Consider the following 21,762-nt stretch of genomic DNA (forward strand, 5'->3'; position numbering starts at 1 on the left):
TCCTAACCCCTCCCCCTAGCGGCGTCTACGTCGCGGGCGGGACCCGCTTTCTGATTTCTTGTTCAGAGCGCTGAGGCAGGAGAGAAAGCGGAAGAACTTGGAGCTAAGGGTGGCACCATGGAAACCCCACGGTACGCTCTAACTTTTCTACGTCACAGAGACGCCAGTGACCATTCCAAAAAGGACGCTCCGCGGCCATGTTTCTTAGGGGCTTAGGTCACTTCCTGGGTTCTCACTTACTTCCGCTTACTTGCCAAAGTGGGCGGGCCTCTTAAAAGGGCAATGACGTTTGTTGGCTTCTGTGAAAATCTAGGAGTCGAAATTTGTTGATTGCTTACAACGATCCAGGCATTGTCCTAAGCACTTTTTGCACATTAATACATTTACTTCTCACAACAAATCCATGAGCCAGATAGTTTGCGTTAGGTCACACAAGTGGCAGAGCCTGAACCCTGTACTATCTCCTGCATTCATTCCGCAGTCAACACAATCTGCATTTGCTTTGCTGTGTGAGGGGCCTTGGAAAGGCAAAGGCCAGATACTTGTTAAACGGCGTGATGGGGGAATCCCACGGGGTACTGGCTACACAGGAGTAGTGCCTACTCCAAACTGGGGTGTTGGGGGTGTGGGGAGGGAGGTTTCACAGAGAAGTTGATATTTAGCTGAAAGAACAGATTTCTGCAGGTAAACCTGGTGCAAAAATATATTCTAGGTGGAGGGAACCAAACCTTTGGGTTCACAGGGGAGAGTATGGAGTTCGGGGAATTGAATTGAAACTCTTTCAATACGGCTCCAAAGGAGTTGACCCAGAATTAGGCCATGAAAAGATCACGCAGGTCCCGTGTTTAGTTTTTGGGGTTTTTTTGTTTGTTTGTTTTTGTAAGCTACGCGTTGGAGGTATCGACAAAGTGAGGCTTTTGTTTTAGAGAGTTGCAGGCGGCCACAGTGAGTTGAAGATACTGGTGAGGACCAGACTGAAATCAGGAAGGGCAGAATGACAGACTTCCCAGCCTCGGTACCTTTTCTCCAGCCGTTCTTCCCTCCACTGAAGACCCTCCTCCTCTGCCTTTCCCACCCGCGGCCTGGGACTCTTGGTGACGTTCACGCCCAGGGGAATGCGGTGCCTGGCCCACCTGGGTCTCTTACAGTCGGTCACCCCCTGGCGGCCTGCCGGGACCCGGCGCGTGGCTCCTCCAGCCGCCCTGTACTCGAGAGGGTTAAAGCGCGACGGTGAGTAGGGAATCTGGCGAATCCAGTTCAGCTCAGTTGCGGCCTTTGAACGACCTCGATTCACCTTGCAGAACGGCAGTGACCTCATCTGGGAGTTGAGCGGGTTTGTGCTGGGTCAGTTTTTCCTTAAACTCAACCATTCAGCAGACTAAGACGGTTTTCTCAATTCTCCGCAGGCCATTGAAGTTATACAGGAAAGTGGTAGGTATGCTTATTGCATTTCTCAATAAAAGATGTGACGTAATATAACCCTAGAGCTCTTTTCGTTTATTTCTTTTATTTACTGAAATGAATTATTACCGAAATAAAACAACTACATTTACTGCACTGGTTTGGGTTATAAACACGCTGTCCAGAGTCACTTTTTTGAAGACAGCATAGATTTGATTTCACCTGGGTTCAAATTCTGCCTTCACTGCTTTCTAAATCATATGGCCCCTTGAGCAACTCACCCAACCGCCCTATTTCTTAGGCTTCTTAATTGAAACATGGTTGTGAGAATTCAGTGAGAGGGTGTCTACAAAGCGAAGCCCCCAACACACGAACCCCACTCACTTTCTCTGCTGATTTTTCTGCTCAGTACTTGTCTCCACCTTTCTTCATTGTCTTTTGTGTCTCTCCCCCAGCAGAATGTAAGCTCCATGAGGACTAGGCATTCCATCTCTTTGGTTCATTGATGTAACCCCAAAGCTGGAAAGAGTAACACATAGTAGCTGTTCAATAAACATGCATGAATAAATAAATGAGTAAACTATTATTCATAAGTTTTATAGATAAAAGGGTGCAGGAATGTGCCCGACAGTGCACAGGGAGTATGTGTGTACACACTCCAGATCGTGCTGTTAACCAAGGCCCTAGCCAGTGGTTCTCAAAGTGTGCACCCTAGAAGATTTCCAGGTGTACCCTATGGTATTCCAGAGAAATATGTGCCTGTTGGGGACCAAAAATCCAACAGGGCTTTGGAGTTTAGATTTTTGGGGGACAGAGGTGTGGGGAATTGGCTGTAAGCTGACAGTCGGACCAACCCTCCACCTCACTTGCCTGATTAGGTTGCAAAAGACTGTTAAACTGTGGTGCTGGATTGTTTACACTACCCCCATGTTCCCGGAAAAGACTGGAGGCAAGTTTCTTCTATCCTTTGTTTGGTGTCAAGTTAAGATGACATGTGTGGTGGAGGTTTTCTGCACTCAACACAAATTAAGAGTAAAAAGAGAGGAATTCTTCAATGTAGTGACAAGGAAATGAGAGTCTGCCTTTCAATATATGCCCAAACACTGAAGAAATCGCTAGGACACATCAGGCTCATGTTTCTCATACACACAAGAATTAGAAAAAACTTAACACATTTGCACTGGGACCTGCTGAATTTACTAAATCATACTAAGAATGTATCTATATATATATAAAGATAACTTTTTTGTTGTTTTTTTATTTTTTAACCCCTCTTTTTTATGAATTCTAAAAATCATAACTCAAAAAATGTAACAAAATTTTTAAAAAATATTTTTATCTACTTATTCATTTTAGAGAAGAGAGACAGAGAGAGAGATAAGGGAGGAGGAGCAGGAAGCATCAACTCCCATATGTGCCTTGACCAGGCAAGCCCAGGGTTTTGAACTGGCAACCTCAGCATTCCAGGTCAACGCTTGATCCACTGCGCCGCCACAGGTCAGGCCATAAAAATTTTTTTAATGTCAGGATAAATTTAATTTTGTTGTATTTATTTCGTTTAATTACCATGAAAGCACAGTTGGATTTTATATTTTTTTCTTTAATATTTGACTTAATTATTATAACATATTTCTCAGAAATTTGTATATAGTATGCCTACAATTATTTGTAGGATTTTAAATGCACCCTGACTTCAAAAAGTTTGAGAACCACTGCTCTAGGCTGTGCCTCAGGGAAACCTAGAGAACTGTGACTATGCAGTTTGGGCCTGGCCCAGACTAGGACTCAGGGTATAAAGTATGAAGGAGGAACCTGAGGATGGTGGAAGGAAGGAGGACCAACACAGGAAACAAGGAATGCAGAAATTTGGCCTGTACCCCTGTTCCCATCTCCACTATTTGCAAATACACTGCTTACAAAAATAAGGGGATCGGGGAACGTGCAGATGCTTCAGTACTTTCAGCCTTTTGTATCGTGCATTTTCACTAATGAAATAAAAGTTGGTTTTGCATCTCATTTGCATAACCAAACAACTTTCTTTGACTTGTCATTTGCTTTTCTGATGTTCTTGTTTAATAAAAAAAAAAAAATCAGCCCTGGCTGGTTGGCTCAGTGATAGAGCATTGGCCCAGCATGTGGAAGTCCTGGATTTGATTTCTGGCCAGGGCACACAGGAGAAGTGCCCATCTGCCTCTCCACCCTTCCCCCTCTCCTTCCTCTCTATCTCTCTTTTCCCCTCCTGCAGCCAAGGCTCCATAGGAGCAAAGTTGGCCTGGGCGCTGAGGATGGCTCCATGGCCTCTGCCTCAGGCGCTAGAATGGCTCTGGCTGCAGTGGAACAATGCCCCAGATGGGCAGAGCATCGCCCCCTGGTGGCCATGTCAGGTGGATCCCAGTTGGGCGCATGCAGGAGTCTGTCTGACTGCCTACCCACGTCTCACTTTGGAAAAATACAAAAAAACAAAAACAAAACAAAGGCTTTTTTTTTTTTGACAGAGACAGTCCGAGAGAGGGACAGATAGGGACAGGCAGACAGGAAGGGAGAGAGATGAGAAGCATCAATTCTTCGTTACTGCATCTTAGTTGTTCATTGATTGCTTGTTTGTTGATTGCTTTCTCATATGTGCCTTGATGGGTGGGGCTACAGCAGAACGAGTGACCCCTTGCTCAAACCAGAGACCTTGGGTTCAAGCCAGCGACCTTGGACTTTAAGCCAGCGACCTTTGGGCTCAAGCCAGCAACCATGGAGTCATGTCTATGATCCCACACTCAAGCCAGTGACGCCGCGCTAACACTGGTGAGCCCACATTCAAGCCAGCGACCTTGGGGTTTCGAACCTGGGTCCTCTGCATCCCACTCCCAAGCTCCATCCACTGCGCCACCTCCTGGTCAAGCCAAATGCTTTTTTTAAAAAATCACTTCATATTCATTTTGAAATATCTCCTAATTTTTGTGAGCAGTATATGTTGTTCTGAGTGACATGGGAACTCCTGGGAAGAGAGGGGCAAGTAAAACTGAGCTGTCCTTGAAGCAGCTATAATCACCTGACCCACGCTGACCTCCAATGGCTTAACACCTCAGACCCTTCCCAGGAAGACCCCTCCACCTCTGGAAATGCTGCTGAGAAGGGCAGGAGAGGAGAAAGAGGAGGTGAGGAAAGACCGTGGAGGAGTGCTATGTGGGAGAGCATGCAGTCCTTTCGTGGGGAAATTGTAGAAGGTTCAGGGGAAAAGCTGAGACATGGCCTTAACTCCAGTCCCTGTGACTGCAGTCAGTTCCTGGCTCACCTCCCCCTTCCAGGTAGACGAAACAAAGGCCCATGGCTGTCATTTTCTCCTGTCACCCTCACAGAGACCTCAAAGTTAGGTATTATTCTCTTTGTTTTACAGATGAAAATTTCGAGGCCTATGTGAGGATGTGGTTGGCCAATGTCCCCACACAGTCACAGCCTCCATCACCAATCACAAGAGCCCACATAAGATCATGTTCTTACCTTTAAAGGACAGAAAACACAAAAGCAAAGAAAACACATCAAGATAATTAAAAAGCTACCCTGTTGGGCAAACAAATATGTTAGGCTTGTTCGCTTGTACTTTGCCTGACTGGTGCATGAGCACTGGGCAGCGCCATGTATGTATATAGTCTTATGTGAGGCTGCAGGTGCTTGCCTTCAGGGTGGCAGATTGTAGATTGTGGATTGCCTGCCACCATTGGGAGGGGCCATTTTTTGCTATTGTTTTCTGGAGAAGGGGTTTTTCCCAGTTTGTTGGCTCTTCAGCCAGAAGTGGTTTTTCTGGCCTGCTTCCTTGTCCACCATTGCAAGACTCTAATAAATGGAATGGCCTACCATTTTCCAGCTCCGCAGTTTCTCTACTGTCTGCCCAAATCCAATGTGGATATTCCAGGCCTCGACTACTGGCCGTACCCCAGTCAGCTGGTATGAGGACAGTGGAGGCCATGTGACATTTAAGCTGAGAAGGAGCCAGTTGTAGGAAGGGCATCCAGGCAGAGAGATGAGCAAGTTCAAGAAGGGTTCTGAAGTCAGCTAGGAAGACCAGAGCCAGAATTTGAACTCAAGCTTGAGTCTCTGTATCCAAAGTCTGTACTTAGTTCCAGGAACCACAATTCCAGGTGCTACCTGCTGACTGAGGGGAAAGCAGGCATCAGAAAGATGGTAGAGGCCTTGGCCTGTGGTTTAGTAGGTAGAGTGTTGGCCCAGAGTGTGGATGCCCTGGGTTCAATTCCCAGTCAGGGCACACAGAAGTGACCATCTGTTTCTTTACCCCTCCCCCTTCTCTCTCTTTCTCTCTCTCTCTCTCTCTTTCTCTTTTCCTCCCACAGCCATGGCTCCATGGCTCAGTTGGTTCGATTGTTTCAAGCGTGACCCTGGGCGCTGAGGATAGCTCTGTTGGAGTACATCAGCCTCAGGCACTAAAAATAATTTGGTCGGGGCACATGCAGCAGTCTGCTTAATTATCTCCCCTCCTCTCACCTCCCCCCCCCGGAAAAAGAAAGATGGTAGAGTATGTGGAATGTATGTTCTGAACCTCTTATGTATGTATGCAGGAACAGGCAGGGGCTTGTATTTCTGAATCAGAACTAGGCCATACCGTATTAGGAAAATTATTGCCCTGATTTATGAATTTACATAAATGAAAAGGCTCACAAAGTATTACAATTTAGCCCTGTTTCTCTGTACATTTAATAAATTCTCTTTGTTGAGCCTGACCTATGGTGGCACAGTGGGATAAAGCATCAACCTGGAACACTCAGGTTGCCGGTTTATGGGAGTTGATGCTTCCTGCTCCTCCCCCCACTCCTCTCTCTCTTTCCTTCTCTCTCTCTCTCTCTCTCTCTCTCTCTCTAATCTCTATCTCCTTTCTGAAATTGAATAAATAAAGTCTTAAAAAATAAAAAATAAATAAATTCTCTTTGTTGAAAGGAATGACTTTTAGGTAGAAGGACATATAAATTCAGAGCAAATATAAATGCCTATATTACAGAAGATGATCTAATTGGTTGTTTGCAGTTAACGCTTTCCCAGAAAATCTGGATTGCCTGAAATAATGGGACAGCAAAAATAAGGTTTGGTTCCCGGGAGACTTGGTCATATCTTGTGTGTGGAGGCAGAGGACTGAGGCCATTTGAGAAGCGAACTCATTCCTTGGGCTTTTCCACATCCGGGTTGGAGGTTGAGGGATGGGTGAGAATCTCCCTTGTGATGGTTTGTTTCACTGCCTTTGCTGTGATTCCATGATAAATCACAGTTATTGATTTGTTACCAGTTATTTGCTACCGTGACTTACCTGCTGAGTGTCATGGCTTTTGCATATGTATTATACTTTTGAAGTAGGGATTAGTCTCCCTATTTTACAGAGGAGGAAAGTGAGGTCCAGAGAGGTTAGGGAAAATCTTGATCGAGGCTGTCAGTTAGTGGGAACTGAGACCAAGTAGTGCTTGATTTCAAGGTTGCACCGGTTCTACGCTGCTGGTTTTCTCTGAGGGGACTACCTGTATCTAAAGCCCCTGGGAGCTAATGAAAGATGCAGGCTCCTGGACAATTTCATATTCAGTTTTGATTCTCTGGAGCTGTGGCCCAGGAATTTGCAGTCCAAAGTTAGCATTACCCTGTGCTCGGTCCACCCCTTGCTGCCTGAGCCCCATGTTCCTGCCTGCTATGGTTCCTCAAAGGCCTTAGATCCAAGATGGGCATGTCTAGAGTGATACAGACTCACACAGAAGGTCTGGCTGCACAGTGTGGACCATCTCTGCAGCTCAGTGGGACCCTGATCCGTGCTCTTTTAACATCAGCCACTCCCAGCTCTGGTGCTTAGGTGTACAAGGTGAGTCACACTTGCTGGTCAACTGGGTTGGGGGAGTGGAGGAATAGGGGGCTGGGGAGTAGAGTCTGAGCAACCTCCTTTCCCCCTCACCCTTTTCTGGAGGGTAGGTAGATGTGGCTTGTAGGGGTGTGTGGCCCTGGAGTCTGCCACTCTGACCCACACCTCACTGGCTAGAAGGAAACCAGAGATCTCATATTTTACCAATAGAAAGGCAGTATACAAATATTGCCCTTGTTAATTGGCCATTCATTATGTGCTCTGGGACTGCGAGCTTGTAGCATAACTTTGAGGTAGAGGTTGCACATGAAAACAATTTATGAACCCCCACCTTGTGTGAAGGTCTGTGTCATGGAACAAAGGGGTGAATAAGTGAGGCAAGACAACGCTCTCTTGGAACTTACATTCTAGTAAACTAATGAACACAGAAATAAACAACGTTATTTCAGATCTGGTGATGCATCTAAGACACGCATGAGGGAGCTGGGAGCAGGGCAGCACTGTGACAAGTCCCGGACAGCTATATCCTAAGTGCTGCAAAGGAGAGCAAGATCAATCACCGTGGGAGTGGAGGAAGGAGTAAGAGAAAGGAGATGCCCTAGAGCAGGGAACTAAAGGAGGAGGAGAAATTTCCTCCCTAATATGAGGGGACAGTATGTGGGAAGTAAGATTTTTAGGAAGAAAGTATGACATGGCTGGAGGGAAAGGTATGCATGGCAGGAGAGAGCAGAGCCATGTGACTTTGGGCAAGCCGCTTCACCTCTTGAGCCTCAATTGGCAGAGGATTAGAGATAACATGTAGAACACCTAGTATACAGTAAGTACTCAATAACTGCTAAATAAAGCAAGCTCCAAACGGTCACTACTATTGTTACATTAGGAGGGGCCCTCAAGTCTATTCCTAGGTTTGGGGCTTTGGTTCAACTACTTTCTCTTCCCTTTCCCTTAAAGCTTATCCCTTCAGGCCTTTGTCTTCACTTCTCCCCTGGGAACTCTGCACACTGGCACTTTGTCTTCCTGTCTTCCCCAGGGACAGGGCCTCTAAGTACAGCAGGAAAGACTTGGATAAGCTCCAAGAAAGGACTTCCTTGTCCTTCGGTCAGAGTTGCAGATGCTGGGAGTTAGGGGATAGGGTGTGTTTCCCACAGTTAGAGAATTCCGGAGCTGGAAGGAGTCTTTGAGATCATTGTCCAGTCCAGAACTTTCCAATCTTTTTTTGACAGCTATCCAATGCAAAACATGCACTTTACACCAGGATCAGGTAAACTCAAGAATATATAAAATGCGAGCCCTGCCTGGTTGGCTCAGTGGTAGAGCATCGGCCTGGCGTGCAGGAGTCCCGGGTTCGATTCCCGGCCAGGGCACACAGGAGAAGCGCCCATTTGCTTCTCTACCCCTCCCCCTCTCCTTCCTCTCTGTCTCTCTCTTCCTCCTCCGCAGCCAAGGCTCCATTGGAGCAAAGTTGGCCCGGGCGCTGAGGATGGCTCCTTGGCCTCTGCCTCAGGCGCTAGAATGGCCCTGGTTGCAACATAGCAATGCCCCAGATGGGCGGAGCATCGCCCCCTGGTGGGCATGCTGGGTGGATCCCGGTCGGGCGCATGCGGGAGTCTGTCTGACTGCCTCCCTGTTTCCAACTTCAGAAAAATACAAAAAAAAAAAAAAAAAAAAAAAAAAAGAATATATAAAATGACACATGCAAAATTACGTATTTACTTAGAGTGAGAAAATAAATTTCTATAAATTACAAACTTTAAAAAGTTGACAAATACCATATGAAATCAGAACAATAAGAAATTTTTACTTAACAACTTGACATGCCACTATGATACATCTTTTTCCTACAATTTTGGGGTGAATGCTCTTCATATAGCAGTGACTTTATTATCTTTTCTATAAGAAGAAAGTAAAGTCAGACCTTTACATGTTTGATAAGAAATGTTTTTGATTCCCGGCCAGGGCACACAGGAGAAGCGCCCATCTGCTTCTCCACCCCTCGGCCGCGCCTTCCTCTCTGTCTCTCTCTTCCCCTCCTGCAGCCAAGGCTCCATTGGAGCAAAGATGGCCTGGGCGCTGGGGATGGCTCTGTGGCCTCTGCCCCAGGCGCTGGAGTGGCTCTGGTCGCAACATGGCGACACCCAGGATGGGCAGAGCATCGACCCCTGGTGGGCAGAGCATCGCCCCACGGTGGGCGTGCCGGGTGGATCCCGGTCGGGCGCATGCGGGAGTCTGTCTGACTGTCTCTCCCTGTTTCCAGCTTCAGAAAAATGCAAAAAAAAAAAAAAAAAAAGGTTTTTTATTTTAGCATAGTTTTTCTCACTCATAATGTATTGTTGATCATGTCACATAAATCTTAAATTTTTTAATATTGTCAAATTTGGCAAAGTCAGATTTTCCATGTGGTTTCATCAGGAGCTGCCAATTTTGTCAGAAGAAAATGTGTTATATGCTGAGAGGGATATTATATATTTCTACATCACCCGTGTGTCGTGATGTAGAAAACATTCGATGTCACATACAGGAATAGTTGCTGTTTACAGGACTGTCACAGATTTCTGTCCTATAGCAGAGGCGTTCTGGTCACTTGTATTGCACGTGACTCCCAATAAAAAAGAACCTAGTGTGCGGCCTGACCTGTGGTGGCGCAGTGGATAAAACGTTGACCTGGAATGCTGAGGTCTCCGGTTCAAAACCCTGGGCTTGCCTGGTCAAGGCACATATGGGAATTGATGCTTCCTGCTCCTCCCTCTGTTCTCTCTCTCTCTCTCTCTCTCCCCTCTTTCTAATAAAAATGAATAAATAAAATCTAAAAAAAAAGTAAATAAATAAAAAAATTAAAAAAAAAAAGAACCAGCCCTGGCCGGTTGGCTCAGCGGTAGAGCGTCGGCCTAGCGTGCGGAGGACCTGGGTTCAATTCCCAGCCAGGGCACACAGGAGAAGCGCCCATTTGCTTCTCCACCCCTTAGCCGCGCCTTCCTGGAGCAAAGATGGCCCGGGCGCTGGGGATGGCTCTGTGGCCTCTGCCCCAGGCACTAGAGTGGCTCTGGTCGCAACATGGCGACGCCCAGGATGGGCAGAGCATCGCCCCCTGGTGGGCAGAGCATCGCCCCATGGTGGGCGTGCTGGGTGGATCCCGGTCGGGCGCATGTGGGAGTCTGTCTGACTGTCTCTCCTGTTTCCAGCTTCAGAAATATGCAAAAAAAAAAAAAAAAAAAAAAAGAACCTAGTGTGCGATGCATTTATAATTACATTTGCTATATTACCTATCCTCTTCCCAATGCATGGAGTTCCACTGTAACTAGGTGTCAGCGGGAATTGAATCCTCCACTTGTAAGTTTCCATGCCTGAGACTAGCTCCTGGCTCCATACAATCCAGATCTTGGTTCTCCTCCACTAGTCACTAGTCACATTCTTTTTTTTTTTTTTTTGGCAGAGCCAGAGAGAGCCAGAGAGAGGGACAAATAGGGATAGACAGACAGGAAGGGAGAGAGATGAGAAACATCAATTCTTGTGGCTCCTTAGTTGTTCATTGATTGATTTCTCATATGTGCCTTGACCAGGGGGCTACAGCAGACCAAGTGGCCCCTTGCTTGAGCCAGCGACCTTGGGCTCAAGCTGGCGAGCCTTGCTCAAACCAGATGAGCTAGTGCTCAAGCTGGCGACCTCGGGGGTATTGAACCTAGGTCCTCCACATCCCAGTCCGATGCTCTATCCACTGTGCCACTGCCTGGTCAGGCCACTAGTCACATTCTTTCCATGTCAGATGCCTAGGACATGTATTGGGCTGACATAGTGATGTGACCTCTGTCCTGCACCTTTTTGTCAGGTCACCAGGTGAATCAGCAGAGGAGGTATGAATGATAAGAGTAATTCTGGAAGCCATTCTTTATATTAGGACTAGGGCTAGCAACCACCTAATTAGTCCTAGAAGTGACTGTGAGCTTTATAACTATAACCCACTATAACCCACTAAACTCAAACTAAATGTATGTCAAATCAACTTCCTATTAGTCGAATCTCAGTAATCAGACCCAACCTTCAGGAAGAGAAAAGTGCTTTACCAATATGGAACAATCTCTAAGACATATTGTTATGAGAACAAAACCAAGGTGTGGACTTGTGTGTATGGCACACTCTCACCTGTGTGGCTCATAGAATCGCTGAAAGACTTGGGAGAGGAGGGAGACTTGCTATTTCTAAAGGCCTTTTGACTTTTGCAAAATGTTTCCTTCCTTCCTTCCTTCCTTCCTTCCTTCCTTCCTTCCTTCCTTCCTTCCTTCCTTCTTTTCTTCCTTCCTTCCTTTTATCACATGTGTCTTGTCTTTTTTTTTTTTTATTTTTATTTTTTTTACAGAGACAGAGAGTGAGTCAGAGAGAGGGATAGACAGGGACAGACAGACAAGAACGGAGAGAGATGAGAAGCATCAATCATTAGTTTTTCATCGCACGTTGCAACACCTTAGTTGTTCATTGATTGCTTTCTCACATGTGCTCTGACTGCGGGCCTTCAGCAGACCGAGCAACCCCTTGCTGGAGCCAGGGGCCTTGGGCCCAAGCTGGTGGGCCTTGCTCAAACCAGATGAGCACCTGCACTCAAGCTGGCGACCTCGGGGTCTCGAACCTGGGTCCTTCCGCATCCCAGTCCAACGCTCTATCCACTGCACCACCGCCTGGTCAGGCTATCACATGTGTCTTAATTTTTTCATTTTTTATTTTGAGATAGATGCCTAGCAGTTAACTTTTCTTCCTGATTTCGATTGTTCTCTTAGTGGCCAGCAGGAGGAGCCAAATGCTTTCTTTCTCCTAGAGAGAGGTTATACCCCTTCCACAACCTCCTAAAAACATGGTGACTACATCCTATGGCTGGAACCTGACTCCAGAAAGAGACTTAAACGAAAAATAAGTGAAATAAGTTGGCATTATGACTCCAGGGAAACTCTGATTTTATTTTTTTATTTTTTATTTTTTTTTTCATTTTTCTGAAGCTGGAAACAGGGAGTGACAGCCAGACAGACTCCCGCATGCCCCGACCGGGATCCACCCGGCACGCCCACCAGGGGCGAAGCTCTGCCCACCAGGGGTCGATGCTCTGCCCATCCTGGGCGTCGCCATGTTGCGACCAGAGCCACTCTAGCGCCTGAGGCAGAGGCCACAGAGCCATCCCCAGCGCCTGGGCCATCTTTGCTCCAATAGAGCCTTGGCTGCGGGAGGGGAAGAGAGAGACAGAGAGGAAAGCACGGCGGAGGGGTGGAGAAGCAAATGGGCGCTTCTCCTATGTGCCCTGGCCGGGAATCGAACCCGGGTCCTCCGCACGCTAGGCCGACGCTCTACCGCTGAGCCAACCGGCCAGGGCGGAAACTCTGATTTTAAAAATAGCTTTGTTGAGATATAATTCACGTAACATAGGATCCACCTATTTAAAGTGTACAATTCCATGGGGGGTTTTTGGTATGCGTGTGTATGTGCCTTTGAGTCGGCTCTGACTCCTGTAGACCCAGTGACTGAGTGATGTCCGCGATGTCCTGTCCTCAGCAGCCCTGCCCAGCTCCTGTAGACTCACGCCCATGGCTTCTTTTATGGAGTCAGTCCATCTCCTATCTGGTCCTTCTCTTTCCTGCCTGCCTTCTATTTTTCCCAGTATTATTACCTTTTTATAAGAACCCGGCCTTCTCACGATGTGCCCAAAGTAGGACTGCTTCAGTTCTGTCATTTTTGTCCCCAGTGACATTTCATGCTTAGTTTGCTCTAGGACTTACTTGTTCATCTTCCTGGCGGTCCAGGGTATCAGTAGAGCCCTTCTCCAATACTGTTTCAAATGAATCAGTATTTTTAAAAATTTTTTTTAAAGATTTTATTTATTGATTTTACAGAGAGAGGAGGGGAGAGAACAAGAAGTATCAAGTCATAGTTGCTTCACTTTAGTTGTTCATTGATTTCTTGTTGTATGTGCCTTGACTGGGCAAGCCCAGGGCTTTGAACTGGCGACTGCAGTGTTCCAAGTCAATGCTTTATCCACCGTGCCACCACAAGTCAGGTGAATCAATATTTTTTTTTATCAGCCTTCTTTACTGTCACGGTATCTGTCCATGGTAATTGGGAATATGTATATTACACCATTAATTTTTTTAAATTTTAGCAAAATATATATAGCATAACATTTTTTATTTTAACCATTTTTCAGTGCACAATTCAGTGGCATTAATTACACTCATAATGTTGTGCAACCATCACCATCTATTTCCAAAAGTTTTTCATCACCCCAAGCAGAGCTTCTGTGCTTGTAAGACAGTAGCTCCCCATTCCATTTCCTCCAGTCCCTGGTAACCTCCAATTTACTTTCTGTCTCTACGAATATATCTATTGTAGGTATTTCATTAAAGTGGAATCATACAATACATGGCTTTTTGTGTCTTTATTTCTTCACTGAGTATAATGTTTTTTTAAAGGCTTTGTTATTCATTTTAGAGAGGAGAAAGAGAGAAAGAGAGAAGGGGGAGGAGCAGGAAGCATCAACTCCCATGTGTGCCTTGACCAGTCAAGCCCAGGGTTTTGAACTGGCAACCTCAGTGTTCCAGGTTGACGCTTAATCCACTGCGCCACCACAGGTCAGGCACATAATGTTTTTAAGGTTCAGCGGTGTTATGGCGTGAAATAGCACTTCATTCCTTTTCAGGGCTGAATGATATTCCATTGTGTACATATACCACATTTTGCTTATGCATTCATCTGTTTATTGGCTTTTCTATCTTCTGTCTATTGTGGATAACATTGTTATGCATGTTGGTGTACAAGTATTTGTTTGAGTCTCTGTTTTCAACTCCTTCCAACTCCCCCTAGGAATGAAAGTGCTGGGTCATATAGTATACTGTTCTATGTTTAGCTTTTTGCGGAACTGTCAATCTACTTTCCATAATGGCTGCACCATTTTACATCCCTATCAGCAGTGTATAAGGGTTGAAAAACCAAACAGGTGTCAGCTGCTTGCCAGGAAATGGACCTACACTGGTGAACTGATGGGGACAGCTCTTATTCTTGTAGCCTGTGCTGAGGACATAGGGTCTGAAGAATGAGGAAGGAGGGGCAGGGAGCCTTTAAGATTCTGCAGGGAAGAAGAACTCACAAGTCTGCGAGCAGGCCAGTGGAAGCTCCAGCCCTTGAGGGGAGTGGTGGAAAGAGAGAGAGTAACTGAGACCCAGAGATCACCAGACGTTGAGTTGCTCCTGGCCCCTCCTGCTGCAGCTGGGGAGGCCAAGGATTAGGGCTGTCATGTGTCCAGAGGTTGGGGGGTTTCACAATGGCCAAATGTTTGGGAAACATTCAGAAAATGACAGTCATTAGCTAATAACTACAAAATATTCAATAACAATAGTTAAGAGCCTACCATGTGTCAGAGTCCATATGCCAAGCCCAGAAGAAACCATAATGTTCTATGTTGTGCTTCTTAAGAGCGGCAAGAGGAATGTTTCCATTGAGAACATCTCTCTAAAAACTAAACAAGTAAAGCAAACTCTTTTGTTACAGGACTTGTGGTCCTGGACTGCTCTTACTCGGCAGGGCAGACCGCAGCCCTGAGCCTGGTTCCTTCTCCCAGGCCTGGGCCACCCAATCTTCCTGTGGACAGCAAAGGCTAGTACACCTTCATGGCCTGGTCACAGGTGATGATGGAGTGAATCTATGGAGGGGGAAACAACCTCTGGATTAAAACCCTCAATTCCCAGCTCCTGGCAAACCCAAAGGCAGGGCCAGATCCTCCTCAGGGCAGGTGAGTGTCTCTTCTGCAAATCCACCCAGCACCAAGTATGTGTGTGTGTAGGTAGATAGGTGTGACCCTGGGAAGGAGACTCCCTGTCCAAAGAGCCCAGATAATATCTGGAGGGAGGTTAAAAGGAAGTGATAATGCTCTATGTCATTAGATTGGAGCCTCTGAAAACACCCACCCTCCTGGGCTCTTTTTTTTTTTTTTTTTTTAAATTATTATTTATTTATTTATTTATTTATTCATTCATTTATTCATTTTAGAGGGGGGGGGAGAGAGAGAGAGAGAGAGAGAGAGAGAGAGAAGGGGGTGAGGAGCAGGACGCTTCAACTCCCATATGTGCCTTGACCGGGCAAGGCCAGGGTTTTGAACCGGCAACCTCAGCATTCCAGGTCGACGCTTTATCCACTGCGCCACCACAGGTCAGGCCTCCTGGGCTCTTTGATGAGTGCTCCCTGCAGCAGATCCACTATTCAGCCACTCAGTCATCCATCTATCCATCCATCCGTCCATCCATCCATCCACCACATTGCATTAAGATAACATGATAAGGTCCGGCCAAGAGCTGGGGAAGAGTTCTCGTGAAGAGAACAACAAGAACACAGGCTTGAGGCTGGAATAAGCATTGTAAATTTAGAAGAGAGGTCAGAGTGGCCAGGGAGCATGTGGGGTGAGATGAGGCTGCAAGGTAGACAGGACCAGATCAGGTAGGCCTGTCAGCTCAGCGGGGTGATTGGATTATGTTCTAAGGGTGAAAAGAAGTCACTAGAGGGTTTAGGGCAGGGTGTTGTCATTGTCATTTTACAAAGACCCTAACAGGTGGTAAAAGGATTATGGGGTCAGCAGTGGAAAGGGGGACAGCTAAGTGGCTGTGGCCATCCCCTCCTCCTACTTCTCTAACTTCCTTCCTTCCTCAAGGCCTCTCCCCAATTCTAGATAAGATGAGGATGACCCAAGATCTCTGGGGGACCTACCTACATGATCCTGGAGGGACGCCAGACCAGGAATGCAGCCAGCAGCTGGGGTTCACAATGGGGCCACTGAACCTGGCAATCAGGTTAAACAAGAAGATTCCTGGGCCTGGTGAGGCAAGGGTTCTGCGGAAGTCCCTAGAACAACAGACGGTCATCTGGGCAGAGCTGGAGAAGCAGGGATGGACATCCTTTCAGGCAGCCTGAATATCCAAACAGGCTTTAAAATAACTTGTAGTAAGTGAGCATTTATTCAGCACAGAGCATGGATTGGCAGTGTCCTCAGTGCTCACATATATTCTCCCTTGAGGTTCACATCAACCCCATCAGGTGTGATAGTTACAATTCCCATCTACAGGTGGTCAAACTGAAGTTCATTCTTTTTTTTTTTTTTTTACAGAGACAGAGAGTCAGAGAGAGGGATAGACAGGGAGAGATGACAGACAGGAACGGAGAGATGAGAAGCATCAATCATTAGTTTTTCGTTGCGTATTGCAACACCTTAGCTGTTCATTGATTGCCTTCTCATATATGCCTTGACCACGGGCCTTCAGCAGACCGATTAACCTCTTACTTGAGCCAGCAACCTTGGGCTCAAGCCAGTAAGCTTTCTTGCTCCAACCAGATGAGCCTGTGCTCAACTTGGAGACCTCGGGGTCTTGAACCTGGGTCCTCCGCATCCCAGTCCGACGCTCTATCCACTGCGCCACTGCCTGGTCAGGCTGAAGCTCATTCTTAAAACCCTCATTTTTCAGAGAGGTTATGTGACTTTCCCAAGGTCACACAGCTAGGGAAAGTCCTCCTTGGGCCAGAGGCTAACACACCTGAAAGAAGATAGGATAGGAGGGATAGGAAAGAAGATAGGATAGGATAGATAGGATAGGATAGGGGATAGGAGGGATTTTGGTCTGCATTGAGCTGGATAGCACAGGTCATGAGCCCCAGGTCTGTCCAGGAGAAGCAGGGCCCCTACCTTCCTGGGATGAGGATCTGGACCCCTTGAGCTGGTACATCTGGCTTTCACCAGCATCTTTCTTCTCTCTCCCCCATGATCTGGGCCCAGGCTCCCTGGACTCTGGGAGGATGGACACTGGCTTCCCAAGACTTGTCCTCCCGGAGAGCAGAAGGAGTGTGCTCACCAGCCAGAGTCCAGACCATTGGGGGCTGGTGCTGCCCACTGCTCACAGCCGATTCACTCCTTGTGTCTGCCTGGATACCTGCCTTTATCATCTTACGTGAAACATTTACCCATTTAGAAATTCTGTCCAAAAATAAGGAAGCAAGAAAAAATACATTTTATTTATTTATTTATTTAACATCTGTGATGTACCTACCCCACATGCTACATAGGTTAACTTTTTAAAATGAAAAATTAAAATTTTCACACTCCCATCAACACCCATGAGGAAGGTACTATTATTAGCTTCCTTTCACAAATGAAGAAACTGAGATTCTAAGTCACTTGCCATGGCTACTAGCTTGTAGGCGACAAAGCCAGGACTTGACATTCACCCTTTTGATGCAAAAACTCTGCTTTCCTTGCCTTCTGGCCTCCCTGCTCCCTGTCATCTCAGAAAGAGGATGTTGGGGAGGGTGAGCAGGGAGGGAAGCAGGGGCGGATATGACTGATGTGTTGATTTGTTTGTTCTTTGGGAGGAAAAGGACAGGAAGGGAGATAGGCAGGGATCTCAGAGACCTCAGGACCAAAGTCCCCAACATCAGGAGGCCACTGGGCAGCAGGTACCAAAAGCCACGGGCTGACATCTCCATTAGGCACAGCAGGCACAATACCTCACTTCAGGGGCCACCAAAATGCTTTAATGTTTTGTAAAATCAGAAGAAGAAAATTAACTTTTAGGTTGAAGAAAATATTTTAATATGTAACATTGATTCATTCAATGCAGTTGTAAAATACAATTATATATGTGTGTATGTTTATATATGTGCATACATAATATATAAATATATTTTTTAATTTTTTCACTGATTTGAGAGAGAAAAAGAGAAGGGGGGGGGAGAGAGAGAGAGAGATAGAGAAAGATAGATAGATAGAGAGAGAGAGAGAGAGAAGCATTAGTTGTGCAATCATTGGTTGCTTCTCATATATGCCCTGACCGGGGATTAAACCTGAGACCTTGGCATGCTGGATGACACTCTATTGATTGAGACACCTAGTCAGGGCCATATAATTATTTTTTTAATGTATGAGGGGCCCATGAGTGCAGAAGTACCTCAGGCACAGAAAAGTCATAATGGGGCCCTGAGAGGTTGTGAAAAGAACCTTCCTACAGGCCTGAGCACTCAGGGCACCAGGTGGGGGTGAGCTGCCTCCCTTACAGCCAACACAGGTGGGACATGGGGCTCTGATAATGATAACAAATATTATCTGTTAACTATTAACAAAACACCAGGCTTTATCTTCCTTAATCTTTACAACAACTATTGTTCTTAGTTTACAGAGGAGGAGACTGAACTCAGATTAACTAAGTGGGCCTGAGGTCATGTAGCTAGTAAGTAGTGGAACAAAGATTCCAGTCCTATATCATTCTCTAAATGACATTCAAGGGCGCCTTCCTCCCTGAGAGTCTGGGATGTTCTGAAGGCTTCCACTGCAGTGCAATGAATTGTTTTCTTGTTGTTTCCTGTGCCCAAGCTTGTCTTCCCCCTGCTAGACTTGGTCTCTTTAAGGCCTGCCTGTATTTTATACTTTTCTTCTATGGTGGCTATCAATCCCATGCATTTGTTTGTTTTGTTTTTTATTTTATTTTATTTTATTTATTTTTTACAGAGACAGAGAGTCAGAGAGAGGGATAGACAGGGACAGACAGACAGGAACGGAGAGAGATGAGAAGCATCAATCATTAGTTTTTCATTGCGCATTGCAACACCTTAGTTGTTCATTGATAGCTTTCTCATATGTGCCTTGACTGCGGGCCTTCGAGTAACCCCTTGCTGGAGCCAGCGACCCTGGGTTCAAGCTGGTGGGCTTTTGCTCAAACCAGATGAGCCCGCGCTCAAGCTGGTGACCTCGGGGTCTCGAACCTGGGTCCTCGGCATCCCAGTCCGACGCTCTATCCACTGCGCCACTGCCTGGTCAGGCAATCCCATGCATTTGAATAAAGTTATATGTGTTTGTGTTACCTGAGGGAGAACCTGTGTGGTCAGCTAGGTGATGTCCTTCTCAACACCCAGAAGCTTTGTTATGGCTGCTCCTCAGCATTGCCTCTTCATGCAGCCTGGTGGCCTCAGGTACAATCAGTGAGTGCCCATCACAAAGTCCTGGGAACCTGCTTATGTAGCTGCTTTATTCACTTAACACGGTGCAACAAGCAAGGAAACATGGCCATACATAGTCTCCAAACAATGTGATTTTTGATAGCTGTGTAATTGTTCATTTATATTTTCATTGCATCATTAGCTTAGCCACTTGGTGTATTATTGATGTTTCACCTTCTAACTCTTCCCCTAAATATTGCTATTATTATTATTATTGCTATCAGTAAGTCAGTCAGTAATTATTTATTAAGCACTTACTATGTGCTGAGAACAACTTTCTGATCATCTGGCTTGATTCAAGGGTAACATTTGGAATACTGAATAGAATATTCTAAAACCAATCAGAAGTGGCCAAAGTGGTAGTCAGAGGAAAATTTATAGCCTTAAAATGCATTTATTAGTAAAAAGAGATGAAAAATTAACGAACTAACCATTCAGCTTGAAAATCTAGGAAAAGAGCAATAAAATAAAAGAAAAACTAAAAGAAAAAGTTAACTAGCATAAAGGAAGGAAATAAAACCAATGGCTGATTCTTTTAAAAGATCAATAAAGTTTTTATTCCTGGCCAGGGCACACAAGAGAAGCACCCATCTGCTTCTCCACCCTTTCTCCTCTCCTTTCTTTCTATCTCTCTCTTCCCATCCCACAGCCAAGGCTCAATTGGAGCAAAGTTGGCCTGGGCACTGAGGACGGCTCCATGGCCTCCACCTCAAGCGCTAGAATGGCTCCGATTGCCGTGGAACAATGCCCCAGATGGGCCGAGCATCGCCCCCTGGTGGACATGCCAGGTGGATCCTGGTCGGGAGCATGCGAGAGTCTGTCTGTCTGCTTCCCCCTGCCCCCAGGCTTCTCACTTCAGAAAAATGCAAAAAAAAAAAAAAAATCAATAAAGTATAATGTCTAAAGACATGCACAGACTGCAAATTCTTCAGTTAAGAGGCCTTCATGAATATCGTTTCTCACCAAGCTTCCTATAACAATTGCTTGGGAAAGCATATTAATTATCTGTTGCTGTATAACAAATCAACCAGAACTTAGAGACTTAAAATAAGAAACTGTTCTGTGAGTTAGGCACCCAGATGGGACTTAGCTGGGTGCCTTCTGGCTAAGCGTCTCCATAAGGCTGCAGTCATAGTGTTGGCTCTACCAGCCATCCTAAGGCTTAAGTGCAGGAGATCCATCGCCAAGTTTTCTCACATGGCTGTTGGCAGGCCTCAGGTATTCACTGGCAATTGGCTGGAGACTTCCACTCCTTGGCAAATAGACCCCTCCACAGGACTACCCATAACATGGCTTGCTTATGTCCTCCAGAGCTGTGATAGAATGGGGGGTGAGGGAGGAATATGATAGGGTTGGGGGAGAGAGAGAGAGCTCATCATCTTTTTGTGATCTTTTTTTTTGTAACCTAATCTTAGAAGTGACATCCTACCATATTCTAGTAGTCTACTAGAATAGAGTCACTGGGTTCAGCCATGTGCAAGGGGAGCCAGTCATACAAGAGTGTGACTACCAGGGGCCACCTCAGAGGCTGCCACTATCCAAAGTGTTTAAGGCAGTGGTCCCCAACCTTTTTTGGGCCACAGACCGGTTTAATGTCAGAAAATATTTTCACAGACCGGCCTTTAGGGTGGGACGGATAAGTGCACAAAATAAAATTATGTGACCGGTGTAAAAACTGTGGTCTTTTTAAATATAATTGTCAAACTTACAAGACAAGTGTCAAGAGTGAGTCTTAGACAGATGTAAAAGAGGGAATCTGGTCATTAAAAAAAAATAAAACATCGTTCAGACTTAAATATAAATAAAATGGATATAATGTAAGTTATTTATTCTTTCTCTGCAGACTGGTACCAAATGGCCCATGGACTGGTACTGGTCCACGGCCCGGGAGTTGGGGGCCACTGGTTTAAGGTCATACTCCCGGAGGTCAAAAATTCCTTTCCCTGCCCTGGCCGGTGGCTCAGCGGTAGAGCATCGGCCTAGCGTGCGGAGGACCCGGGTTCGATTCCCGGCCAGGGCACACAGGAGAAGCGCCCATTTGCTTCTCCACCCCTCCGCCGCGCTTTCCTCTCTGTCTCTCTCTTCCCCTCCCGCAGCCGAGGCTCCATTGGAGCAAAGATGGCCCGGGCGCTGGGGATGGCTCTGTGGCCTCTGCCCCAGGCGCTAGAGTGGCTCTGGTCGCAACATGGCGACGCCCAGGATGGGCAGAGCATCGCCCCCTGGTGGGCAGAGCTTCGCCCCTGGTGGGCGTGCCGGGTGGATCCCGGTCGGGCGCATGCGGGAGTCTGTCTGACTGTCTCTCCCTGTTTCCAGCTTCAGAAAAATGAAAAAAAAAAAAAAAATTCCTTTCCCTAAGCGAAGGTAGTCATGCCTTGACAGTCACCTGAGCAGTGGGTTGATAGACGAGGCCAGTTGTGCTACTTACTAGTTGTATACGTCCTGGGAACCTTTGTTCATATTTTAAAATGAAGTAATAATAAAGATCAACTTGAGAATTTGTTGGACTTATTGTGATGATGGTT

The 21,762-nt window shown here is 46.3% G+C and overlaps 1 long non-coding RNA gene across 1 annotated transcript; it reads left to right on the top strand.

The window, feature by feature from the left end:
* Positions 1 to 20: 20 nt before the first annotated feature.
* On the top strand, positions 21 to 4,164 carry LOC136325037 (uncharacterized). Its single transcript, XR_010729194.1, has 4 exons — positions 21 to 131; positions 927 to 1,431; positions 2,758 to 2,898; positions 4,048 to 4,164. It is a non-coding gene; the product is annotated as an uncharacterized lncRNA (long non-coding RNA).
* Positions 4,165 to 21,762: the final 17,598 nt, after the last annotated feature.

Source organism: Saccopteryx bilineata, chromosome 1 (assembly GCF_036850765.1).
Source record: "Saccopteryx bilineata isolate mSacBil1 chromosome 1, mSacBil1_pri_phased_curated, whole genome shotgun sequence".
NCBI classification, from domain to species: domain Eukaryota; kingdom Metazoa; phylum Chordata; class Mammalia; order Chiroptera; family Emballonuridae; genus Saccopteryx; species Saccopteryx bilineata.